The sequence below is a fragment of the Palaemon carinicauda genome, chromosome 1 (assembly GCF_036898095.1).
Source record: "Palaemon carinicauda isolate YSFRI2023 chromosome 1, ASM3689809v2, whole genome shotgun sequence".
NCBI classification, from domain to species: domain Eukaryota; kingdom Metazoa; phylum Arthropoda; class Malacostraca; order Decapoda; family Palaemonidae; genus Palaemon; species Palaemon carinicauda.
Window position 1 is genome coordinate 179,244,368 of NC_090725.1, and position 10,215 is coordinate 179,254,582.

The 10,215-nt window shown below is 38.5% G+C and overlaps 1 long non-coding RNA gene across 1 annotated transcript in view; it reads right to left on the reverse strand.

Annotated features, from left to right (window-relative positions):
• Positions 1 to 6,228, reverse strand: part of LOC137643759 (uncharacterized) — an 89,645-nt gene extending 83,417 nt beyond the window's left edge. Inside the window, exon 1 of the long non-coding RNA XR_011045064.1 lies at positions 5,795 to 6,228. This is a non-coding gene — a long non-coding RNA (uncharacterized lncRNA). The remainder of the gene's footprint in view (positions 1 to 5,794) is intronic.
• Positions 6,229 to 10,215: the final 3,987 nt, after the last annotated feature.

Genomic DNA, 10,215 nt, shown 5'->3' on the forward strand with positions numbered 1-10,215 from the left:
TTTAGAGAGTCGTCAGTCTGTCGACAATACTGCTTTTTACGGCTTTATCGTCTCCGACGGCATTTCCTTTTCTAAGGCCTAGTCCTTCTGGGTTCTGGCCTTTTAACCTGGCAGCTTTCTTCTTTATCAAGAGAGTTGTCAGACTGTCGGCAACACCGGTACTTACGGCTTTGTTGTCTCCAACAGCATTCCTTTTTCGGGCCATTTTATACATTTTATAGTGATACGTCGTCATGTTATTGATGTGGCCTATACTGCCACTCTCTTTTTGATACGACATGATATTTGATACAAATTATCGTCGTTTCTTTTGCTGCCATCTTTACCGTCACTGTCATAACTGGCGGCAGTTTTCGTCCAGTCTTGGGTATAGCTTTGGGAGTTGACGATGCCATTTCCTATCTGTGCCATTAAGGACGGCATGGATAATATGTTATGATGGCATATGATTTATGAGAATAAACCTCAAATGTCAGCCTTGGGAGTTGACGATGCCGTTACCTATCTGGGCCGTTAAGGATGGCATGGATATTATGTTACGACGGCATATGATTTATGAGTATAAACCTCAAGTGCCATAAAGACCTTACTTCTACGACTTGCGAGGTATCTTTATGCTAGTCAGTTTTGGAGTTCTTTTTTGCGTAAGATTCTTCTTAACGAGACTTTAGATTTAACTACTGTATTTAGTTAATTATTTCCATCACTTTATTCAGATCCTTTGAGGACGTGGATTGGATTGTGCATCTTACAAGTGGGATTCTATCATGATCCCCCTTGTCAGATTTTGGTTTAAAGAATAGCCCTCTATTTTATCTTTGATTGCTCCAATTATCGATGTATCAATATATTTTGTAAGCTAGTTGACTCTGTTACCATCCTATTAGCCCTTTCTCTGTGGAGAGAGTAGGATATTGTTTTTGAGGAGTATTCTTGTTCCCTCTTTTATTTGAACGATATTTAAATGATAAAAGGGGACAATTTCAGTTGGCTTTACTTCTAATCTAACGCCATTATAGGAGTCTGACAATGTGTTCCCCTTTTTCTCTTTCTGATTAAAAATTGTAAATACACACATTTTGGGATTCAATTTTCCAATTATTTTTAATGAAATTTTGAATGATACTAACCCATTCCTTTCAGTGTGGTGATCTAAAGAGGCTAAGATACTTATGGTCGTTTTTCCTCTTTACAGGCGGAATCTTCAAAGAAGATATATTGTCGAGTTCCAACCTGTGCCAGGACCGTGATGTATCCCTGTGGTCATGATACCTGCAAGATACATGCTCAATTCAGTAGTATGAAGGGTCCAATTTCCTATTGGGGCCCTCAGGACTGCAGTATGTGTAAGGACTTATATTATTCTGGATGGATATTCGAGGGTGTTCTTCCACAAAAAGAATGCTGAGCCAGAAGCTCCTTATATTTCTTTTGTAGCTAGGAAGGATATTCTTTTTCCGAATGAGGTCCCGGACTCGGTTTTGGGGTACGCTCAACCTAGACCCATTTCTACCGTTCAGTTCCATGTAGATGAAACTTTAAGTTTTTTGAGCCTTGATGTGGACAATTTATCCTCGGTTTCTTCTTTTATCTCCGGATAGAGAATCGGCTCTCCTGCCGGTAGTAGGTTCGGATGAACCCCTCCCTCATGTGGATAATTCTTACCTGTCCGAATTGGACAAGGTTAGTGTGACTTCCATGAGAGACTCAGTGTGTTCCGTTGCTTCAACTGCCGTCACTACGGTGGCTGCTCTATCAACTGTTACGACTACGCCTTCCTTTTCAGGTATGCCTCTGGTTTCTGTCCCTCCTCCTTCCACGGTCGAGCTGGGCGAACCAACACTTCCTACATTCTCATCTAACTTGGAAAATAGGTCCCTGTTGGAAAACATGAAGGCCTGTATGGAAGGGACCCAAGAATACCAAAGAAGGATGGGTAAAGCCTTACCAGAGGATATAAAAGCTTTGAAATCTCCAGAGGATCCTTCTAAATCTAAGGTTTTACCTTCTCAGTTTCCCTCTTACATGCAACAGAGCCCGTGGAGGTATCCGGGTCATGCAGTGCTTTCAGAGGGTATTTTTCATATTGGAGAGGGGCTAGGCTATAGTCCGGTTGCTGATCTGGAATTTTATCCAGATATAGATGCCTACCCCTTTTGCTATGTAAGGTTAGCTGAAGGTGGCCCGTGAAGACGACACTTTCCCTAAGAAATGATTCTTCTAGTTCACACCAGAGCGTGGCATTTGGCAGTGAAGGAGATAAAGACAGCAGGGTGTATTAGCATACAATTAGGTGCTTTTACTGAAAGGTTGGCCACTTTTATAGCGCCTGACACATTGGTTTTTCCCTTTGCTGCGAAAGCCTTTTTGGCTGTGGAAAAGGCCTTCAAGGAGGGTAAGTCTCTTCTGGTCTTGGAAGAAGGGAAACCTGTGTCACTCGTTCTTCCCCTTGACACTGAACACTGGTTGGATATTCAGTTTACTTTTGCTGAAGGGAAATTAGGTAAGGATATAGCCAGCATGCAGTTCATGAAAGACTGCCGAGATTTCTGGCACACTTACTTAAGGCGGAATTGGAGGCTAGGGAGAGACTATCAGCTTCGATGTCTCTTCAATGCTTTGTAGAAAGGATGATTGGTAATCTGTTGATGCCCCTGTCTTTTCGCTTTTGGCCAAGAAGCACGTGACTACTTTTATGAAGGATCTTTTTAACTTTTTTCAGGCTCGAAGAGTCTGCAGGAAGCATGTTTTTGCTTCCGCGATCATTCGTCTTGGACCGAAGCGTCTTATTGACGCCTGTATTTGGGGTAAAGATCTTTTTCCACAGAATTTAGTAAGGAGATCTTGGATAAAGTGGCAGCAGAACATGAGAGTCTTTTACGGAGAAGGGGAAGATCTCAAAAAAGGGAATTTATTCCTGAGGTTGGCCCTCAACCTAAGAGGGTCCGTACACCAACATACCTTAGGAGCCCTTTCATCTCTGCTTCAGGTAGTGCTTTGAAGAATCTTTTCACTGTTCCTCACCCAGTGACCTTACAGTCCCCAGCATTCAATCCTGGATTTGAACAAGGGACTTCGTCCTTTCATCCCCCCAAGACTGTAAGAGGTGTTAGAGGTCGGTCCGGCGGAAGTTGTAGGCCAAGGAGTTGGGGTCTCCTAAGTAACAGGGGAACTAAGAGCAAACATCCTCAACCAAGCAATGAGGATACTCCAGTAGGGGGAAGACTGAAATGGCTCAAGGACAGATGGCTGTTCAGTCCTTGACCACAAAGCGTGTTTTCCAGCGGTTTAGGCTGGAAATGGAAGAAACAAACCCCGAGGATCAAGAGATTTTACCAGAAATTAACACCACATCTGGTACAATATGTGCAGGACCTTTTTTGAAGAGAGTTATCCGTTGCACGAAATCTATGAAGTTTCGAGGTCATCTATTCTGCATGGCAAAGAATGTTTTGTTAATTTCTCGAACTATTCTCGACTTGTCCCATCTAATTCTATTCATTCTTTGCGAAGTTCTGGAGGCTGACTATTTCACAGATATGGACCTTACTACTCTGGGGGTTTACACCGTCTCTATAGATCTTACCGACGCTTATTGGCATTTTCCGATAGGTCGGCGCTTCTCCCCCACCTTGATTTCAGCCTAGAGAGAGAGGCTTATATATTCAGAGCTATGCCATTCGTTCGAGCTCCCTCAGCAAGGGAATGCATGGAAGCAACATATCACGTGACAAGATTCCTCCAATATCTAGGATTCCAAATAAACTTCCAGAAGTCAAGGCTGAACCCGGATCAAGGGTTCCCGTGGTTAGGGATTCATTGGAATCTAAAGACTCATGCCCTGTCTATTCCTCCTGCCAAGAGGAAGGAAATAGCCCAGTCAGTTCGGTATCATCTACTTGAGAAAGACCACCAGACGTTGTCAGGAAAGGGTTCTGGGCTCATTTCAGTACGTTTCTATAATGAACCCTCTCCCCGGGGTCAGACTCAAAGATGCAAGCAGGGTGTAGAAGAAAGGAGCTTCCACAGCTCCCCGCGATCAACAGAAGACGACCCCGCATCAGTGGTCACATGCCAGAAGTCTTTCCAAGGGCACTTTCCTCCTCCTACAGTGATTCTACATACGGACGCCTCACTGGACGGTTGGGGGGATCACGTTCCTCTCAAGAAAGTGCAAGGTCGTTGGTCCCAGAGTTTCAAGCAATTCCACTTCAATATTCTGGAGACCATGGCAGTCTTCCTATCCCTGCAAAGTCTACATTTAGAAAACCACATTCATTTCCGTCTTGTATTAGACAGCAGAGTAATAGTTCATTGCATTGACAGGCAAGGCTCAAGATCTCCCTAAATAAACCATGTAATGATTGCCATTTTTTCACTGGCCCAGAGGAAGAGGTGATTTCTGTCTGCATCTCACCTCATGGAATCTGGAATGAGATGGCAGACTCTCTATCTTGAACACATCCACTAGAGACAGAATGGTCTCTAGATGAATCATTCCCTTTCAAATACACACCTTATATATCTCTTAATGATGAAAATGCAGTGAATGTTCTAACTACTACAAGGTTTGAAGATGTTATATTAGAGAAACCTAAAAATGATGGGAAGTATACCAAAGCTATTGTGTTTGGTTACCAATTATATATGGATCCAACTGATTTATTAGTAGATGAAGAGGTTGTTGGGGCTAATTGACGTGATATTGAGCAGAGAGGTGAAAATAACTTAAAACCACAGGTGATTGCGCTCATGAAAGGTGAAACTCCAGAGAAAATATTTGTTACTTGCTTTGGATAAAATTCATTGAGGTGAGGTGTATTAGGAAAATCCTATTTTATGTTTTGAATGTAGCAAATAGGGTCATTTTGCATATGAATGCAAGAGTAACTTTAAATGTAGATATTGCAGCAAAAATCCTGACGAAAGAATGTTTGAATAAGAAAAAAAAATGTTACAATTGCTCCAAAATTTTGTAACTGTGGAGGTGACCACAAACCCAATTCTTGGTTGTGCAAAATGAGGCCTGTTATTGATGTTAAAACTCCAAGTATTTAGAACGTATTGAACGACAAGAAGAAATGCAATTTCTGAAGGGCGAGACCTCTAGTTGTAATCTGGTTATGGTTGAACATGCCAGTGCTATTCAAACACTTCGTTTAGAAATGGAAGAACTTAAAAATGCAGATAGATTTATAGAGAAACACGGGCCAATATTTCTAAGATTAAAAAGAAAAAAAAACATTTACTTCACTAAATGATGAGCTTTCAATGAGAATTTGACCTTATTTCCACTTCAAAAAAGCCAATCCAACATTATGGACTGCTACCCCCGCCTTCTCGAAGGACACATGTGGGAATCTGGGATTTTGGGAATGTGAAAACAGAAAAAAATATGATTATTTAACACTTTAGATCTGTAAAAGGGTACAGAACCTAACAAACCTACCTAACCTAACCTGGTAGTTCGTAGGTCACAATCCCCTAGCCAGGGAGCAAGCCCTATGTACTCCCTTACCAGGTCACAAAACATGATTATTTAACACTCTAGAGGTTTGTAAGAGGGTACAGAACCTAACAAACCCACCTAACCTAACCTAGTAGTTTCCAGGTCACAACCTCTAGTCAGTGGGCAAACCCCCCGAGGCCCCTTTCCCAGGTCACAAACCTTCCCAGGTCCCAACACTTAGCCGGGGGCAAGTCCCCTGGACCCCCCTTCCCAGGTCACAAACGAAAAGTAAATCACAGATAAATCCTTACATTATGATAAAGTAAATCACAAATAAGTCCCTACCTTATAATTGTCACCTACGTCTCTTTTTTTTGTCTTGGCAATCTTCACAGAAGCGTTGCATTAGTAAAGTTTGTCCCGTGTATTTCTATAATAATACAAAATTTCGAAATGAATTGTACTTCCCTCTAGTCCTTTCGTCACTACAGGCGTTCCTGTTGTAGTTGATCCTACAAATAGCTCCACAGCACTCGCAATACTTTTCCTTAGGAATTAAATCAGGTCATCGAGCATATTCAACCACTAGTTCAATACCACCACTAGAAACATAATGATAACATTCTTCATAACCAACATTGCACTGCACATAATCCGTAGGAATTGGGTTTTTGTCCAAATTAATGCCAGAAGGGCAAGGCACAGCCTTTGCCATAGCTACAACAAAACGAAATGCCGGTTTTCCTTTTCATTATTCGAAGTATTCAGTCAAACACGGATACCGGAGGAGATTGAGGTAACTTTATTACTCCGCTGCAATCCTAGTAAAACTTGATTTTCGACTGAAGTCGTTTGTAATTTGTTATGAAACCAATTTGTCATAAATATGTCACAGCTCTCAGCCAATAAACTGTAATTGGAACTGTTTGTGTTTGCTGCTTAAGAAAGTGAAATAAAGGGCTCATTAAAAGTAAACATTGCCGTAAAGGAAACGTCTCTCTTGACTTGGGAAAAATTCGAGGCAAAAACTTATCAACCTCATTTAATTCCACCTCGTTTAATCTATCGTATAAAAATTATACTTTTTGTATAGATTTTCATAAGCTCTTTCCATGTAGGTGATTATTTTTTTCAATATCCAGTGCAGTATGCTGCTGAAGTTTTATCGAGGATCCCCATATTTTGCGCAATTTTTCGGGGATTATTATGCGTCAAAGAGAACAATGTATAAAGAAGAAAAGGTGAGTTTTACAATAATTTATCGATTCGCCAGTAAATTTTCCCCACCCAAAAGCCTGGGTGGTCCCCATTACCGTAGGATATATTAGAGTATAATTATCTTATTAACTATTTACTTGCGAGTGAAATAAAGGTAATTTCCGAGGAAAACGGGAGGTTTTCTATTTATGCCCCCTTTTATTTATTAGTAAAGTTTGATCCGTCTATTTCTATAATAATACCAAAATGTAATCATGTGCATGAGTGATAAAATATCAAGACTATTTCTGAGGCCAGTGCTGTCCGTACTGGTTCTAATAATGTCTGTATCCAAAACCAGGTTCAGTTTGTATATAGCGTCAATTGAGATGATCTCATGTCTGTCAGAGATCGGGAATATACGGAATTAATGGATAATGGTAATTTGTTTCTGAGTAACTCCATGTATAACAGAAATTATGAAGCAAGGCCAGATTTGTCCAAAGAAAGTAAAGGATGTGAAAACATAGTTTTAATATTGCTTCCTTGTTAGATACAGTACTACAGTAGGCCTACATGCAGTGACCAAATGACGACCATAACATGAATGTGGTTAGTTTTGCTAGAAAATGAGGAAAGAAATTGATAGGAATGGAGGGGACTTGGCCTAAAACTTTATCGTGGAATGTGAATAGCCTTCAAAAAGAGAGGAACCGATGTTCATGTATATGTATTCTTTTTCATGACTTCGATGTAATAACTTTGCAAGAAACTGGTGTTAATAGAGCAGGTTTCCAATTAACAGGCTACTAATCATTTGAACTTCAAGGAGATATTGATGAAATTATGAGGTCTAACAACCTTTGTAAAAGATAATATACCTGCTGTTTTATCTGTAGCTTCAGAAGTTAATGGAACTGCATGTTTGCGTGTAAAATTATACTTAGATATCATCTTTTATATAACCAATGGGTATGCGCATGCTGATAAGTTGGATCTTGAGAATTTACCTAGGGTTATTTTTAATGAGCCCTGTTCATTAGTGGACGACCTTAATGCTCATTCTGGTTTTGGAAGCAGAGGTAGCCAAAACAAATATTGTTTTTTGTTAAATAACATAGTTAATTCCTTGGAAAATGCCAGTGCCTTGGGAAATGATTCACCAATGCACGTGAGAGGGGACTCTTTAATGTTTTTAATATACAGCTGATGCATTGATTGTTAGCGAGCTTGTTAGTGATCCCTTTCCTATTGAAGTATCTTTAAGCATAGACAAGATGCTTGTCGGTAAAAAAAGGAAAAAGTATAATTCAAAGGCTGATAAGAAATGAGCTCATGCATAAAGTTGGTGAGTGGTATATAAATTACAAAGAGGTTAATGGTCATTAAAACGATGAACACATTCTAAGAGGATTTGCTCACTGTTATTAATAGTATTTTAAATATTCCTATAAAAAGGTTCCATGTTATCAAAGGAATCTGTATATTCAAATCTAAAAATAGTTCGGGGTTGGAATGAATTACTTCGCAAAGCTATAAGTAATTGGAGTAAGAATCCAAGTGATAATCGGCGTATAGAAACCATGATGCAGATAGTAGAGGTAAGGAGGAAGTTTAGAAGCGTATATTGGGATAATATATTGGAAGAAATTTTCTTTACTAAAGAAATTAGGTCTGTAAGGAATTATTCAATAAAGTGAGAAAGAAAGGGAAGAAAATGGTTGCTCATCAGGATACGAATAGTAACGCTAACGAATTGATTAAGAAATTGTCTGAAGCCGTAAGTATCGGTGGCCTCCCAAACAATGTTCAGGCAATACTAGTAAAAATTAAAAGTGAACAATTATAGGAAAGGCTAAGAACCTTAGAAATTGTCCAGAAACGAGAGGAAGTAGATTCTTTATAGCGTTAGATCTAACTATGAGAGTGCGAGAGCAAGATAGGCATCTAAGGGAAAAATTACAGACAAAGAGACAAAATGGTAAAGATGGATGGTACATAAAGAAAGGAAAATTGCAGACAAGGGAAAATTTTCGCACGGACTTTAAGGAAAGAAGAATATAAACACAAAATAATAGAAAACTTTAAGATTTATTTGTTGAACATATAATGCTTAACTAAAACAAAAGGTGATGGAAGTTCAAAAGGAATTAAATAGAAGAAATAAACTTTTTTCGCTTGACAGAAACACATCAAAAGTTAAATAGATTGAACTTAAGTAAGGGTGTTAAAAAGTAGAAAATATGAGGACTATGAATGATAAGAAAGGCGGGGGTTTGATGGTACTTTATAGAAATAGCGATAGTGTGGAATTGGAAAAGATAGAAAATAAAAGTAAAGATCTAATGTATGTTAAAGTATAATTATTATTGGTCTATTTTTCAGCAGGAAATACTGAAGAAGACAAAAGTAGGGATAAGACAATAAAACAGGAATGTGGAAGAGTTATGAGAAATCTAAATGAAGAAGAGGCATTGATAATATTAGAGGATTTTAACGGGCATGTAGGATTTTTAGGTTACCAGAATTTAGACAGGAACGGTGAAATGATTCTAGATTGGATGAATGATCATAAGTTAGTCTTATTGTATGGAGATTTAGGATGTAAATGAGTTTATACATGGGAAAGATTACAACAAAAAAGCATGATAGACTTCGCACTAGTAAACAAACAAACATACAAAAACTTTAGGAAAATGCATATAGACGATAAAAAATCGAACTTCGATATCTCGGATCATAATCTGATCACCATAGAACTGGAATTCAGAACAAATGAAAATAGTTTAAGAGAATATACTACAAAAGTAGAGGAAATTGTAAGAGAGACAAATAGACAGAATAGAAGGAATGGACCTGATAATAAAAGAGCCCGCAGAAGAAAAATTGACAAAAGTATACGAAAGGAAAGTACTTAATGAAGAAAAGTTACATGAGCAACCCTGGATGAACGATGAAATAAGAAAAGCCATAAAAGGAAGGAAGGATTTAAACAGAAAGAAAAGAAATAAATCCAATATCGATGTAAAAAAGGTATTATTGGAGAGATATGATCAAAACAAGAGATAAGTATAAGAAATGATAAAGAACGAAATTACTATATTTGAAAAAAAAGGTAACAGAAGAAATAAAAATGGAGAGAAATAAAAAACCCTGGGAAAATATTGACCGACTAAGGAACAGACAGAAAGCCCATGGTAAAGTTATACAACTTTATGGAGAACAAGGAACTAAGCTAAATAACGAAGAAACAAAAGATGAATTAGTCAAATACTGGAAAACCATATATTGAAAGCATGAAAATAAAATAGACAGTTTGGAATGAAGAAAAACGGATAGAATATGAAAATGAAATAGCACACCAGGAAGACATCACAAGAATAGATGGATATATTATCCTGGAGATACTTAGAGAACACTATGACCTTGTAATGGTAACAAAAAGGAAAATTAAACTAATGAAAATCCAAGAATAACAGTCGAAAAAATAAAGAATTACCTGGGAACACTAAAGGCAAAAAAGCAGCAGGATCGGATGGCCTTAAACCCGAGCTCTATAATGCAGTAGG